The sequence below is a fragment of the Elgaria multicarinata genome, chromosome 11, assembly GCF_023053635.1.
Source record: "Elgaria multicarinata webbii isolate HBS135686 ecotype San Diego chromosome 11, rElgMul1.1.pri, whole genome shotgun sequence".
In the NCBI taxonomy this organism is placed as follows: Eukaryota; Metazoa; Chordata; class Lepidosauria; order Squamata; family Anguidae; genus Elgaria; species Elgaria multicarinata.
In genome coordinates, this window is record NC_086181.1 from 19305666 (window position 1) to 19308456 (window position 2791).

Genomic DNA, 2791 nt, shown 5'->3' on the forward strand with positions numbered 1-2791 from the left:
GCCTTCCCTGCCCTCCCTTCGTGCCTGCTAGGAGGAGGGCAGCCGCTCTGCCCCGTCCTCTGGCTCAGAAAGAGGCGCGGTGAGATCCCCAGAAAGCTCTGCTAAGGGTGACGAGCAACTTTCCCCCCTGTATAAAGCGCGATCTGCACTGCGCCAGCGAAAACAGTCTTGCCGCGCGTATTCCTAGGCACGAAAGTAATAATAAGCACTAAAGGGAGTGTCCAGTGTTAGTTCTACGTGGAGCAGACCTACTGAAGTGAATAAGACTTAAGATAGTCGGGACTAACTTAAGTCCCGTTCTTTCAATGGACTAACATTGGATAACCACCCCAATGCTCCAATTCTCCGTGTTCCTCCTCCTCCTCCTCCTTTCTCTTCCTAGTTCTCCTTCCTTTTCCTTTTCCTTCTCTTCTTTCTTTCTTTTACCTTGGTTTCACCTGTTTTAAACTGTAAATGGTTTTATATTATGTTTTATTTTATGTTTTTCATGTTTATGACATGCTGAGATGGCTGTAGCTATTGGGCGGTATAGTAAGTACTACTAAATTTGTCCCCCACCCTCCGCCCCAAAAGATGAAGTTCGTGGATCAACCATGGGCCAGTCACTCTCTACCTTACAGGGTTGTTGTGAGGATTCAGTGGCAGTGGAGAACTATGTGCACCCACTTTGAGTGCCTTGAGGGGGGATGGGATAAACAACGTAGAATATTTTTTAGCGCTGGAACGGATTGTGCACATAAACGGCTGGATCCGGGATCTGACTTTTGCAAGAGGAAGGTCCCTCCACCTGGTTTCTGGGTTCCCCACCACCACCACCACAGCTCAGTCCATTCACCAGGGTCTTCTGACTCTCTGTGTAGCACTTTGTTGGGGCTGGCAGGGCTGCGGTGGAAAGTGGGGGAACAGAAGTCCACTTAAAACAGTGCAGTTTACCCAGAGTAAATCTGGTTCCAAGCCAATGAATAATAAAACATGATGTGCTGAGTGAAGAGAGGAGGCAAAGCTTAATTCATAGAAAGAAGAGTGCCAAATTCGAGCCTGCATTCTTACATATGTATGGACTGACCAAGGTTATGTAATAGTGCAAGTACTGTATTTTGCACATAGTTATATAATCCATAATGAAATATTGCAGGGGTCCCCAGCATGGTGCCTGTGGGTGTCATTGTGCCTGTGGGTACCCAACCGGGTGCCTGTAGGTATCTGAAATGTATATCCTTATTTTATTCCATTTTTAAAAAATACACATACATTGAAACATAAGAAATGCATACAGCTTTCTAGCAATTATACATGGGCTGCAACAAAAGTGGACTAAATATCCTAATAAGAATCCATTTGAAAGTGAAATCTATCTGCCACCCTTTCAATGATGGAAGTGTTGTGAGGTCCTCAATCCATTGCATTATGCTGTAGGAATTGAATGTTTATCCTTCCAGTGTTTAATATTAGAGCTCCATCCGACGAGTGTTTTACTGCACGCTCGTTACTGGGCAGTCACGGAGCTTCCTCAGGTCCAGCACATGACATCATCTGCCTCCTGCAAGCCTTCCGCCCCTGCTGCTCTCTCCTGCTGTTTGCAGGAGGAACAGCGGACTCAATGGGCCTCGTGCTCGTTGTGTACTTCCTCTTTTGAAAGAGGAAATAACTGAGGAAGATAAACACGGGCGGAGAAGCAATGGTAGGGAGCGTGTTAACCCCCGGTGCGATGGAGCTCTTAGTCTCTTTGTTCTCAAAAGGGTGCAGAAAATCCATTTACATTGACCACAAAGAGCATGTACATCAGCGAATATTAAAGACTTCAGTATGTTTTTTTCCTGTGTAACAACCTCCCCACGAAAAGAAGCATCTACTGGACATTGCCAGAATGTAGCTTTAAACAATGCATTTATTACCTGTATTGCAATTCCAGCACTTGGCTGAATTAGACAATCCCTTATGAAAGAGATGTCACAGTATCCAACAGAAAGGGAGCAAATGTTTTTGCTGAATAAGACGCAGCCCATTGATTTGGCATCCTGTGATGTTGCCCACAGCAGTATCCTAAATTCCCAAATGCCTCCACGCATCCAAAAAGGTTGGGAAATAATCTAGAGACTTGATTTATCACACGTTTTTATGCTGTGCTTCCTCCGGGGAGTCAAAGCAGTGCATAAGACTCTTCCTAGTCATATCTTCGGACCAACTCCGCAAAGCCATTTGTGTGGCATGTCACTGATCCTAACTTCTTTTTCCTACTTTAGTGAAGCATGCAGTGAAGCATGCAGTGGTCAACTGAATGGGGACCACTGCACGTGGATGGATGTGGATGGGTTAAACATAGAATGGAGTTTTCTTTTCTTTAGCCCCTGTGCAGGAGGGATGAAATTAAGTGGACAGAATTTAGGGGTGGGGAGGTTTAACACACCCTGTCTGTGTGTGTTGGTCTCCAGCTAGATCAGGGGGGAGGGGGAGAGTTAGAATCAGCTACACACTGTGCATTTAATGTAGCATGTAAAAACATAAGAACATAAGAAGAGCCCTGCTGGATCAGACCAAGGGTCCATCTAGTCCAGCATTCTGTTCACACAGTGGCCAACCAGCCATCGGCCAGGGACCAACAAAGCAGGACATGGTGCAACAGCACCCTCCCACCCATGTTCCCCAGCAACTGGTGCAAAAAGGCTTACTGCCTCGAATACTGGAGATAGCACACAGCCATCAGGGCTAGTAGCCATTGATAGCCTTTGCCTCCAGGACTTTATCCAACCCCCTTTTAAAGCCATCCGGATTGGTGGCCATCACCACATCC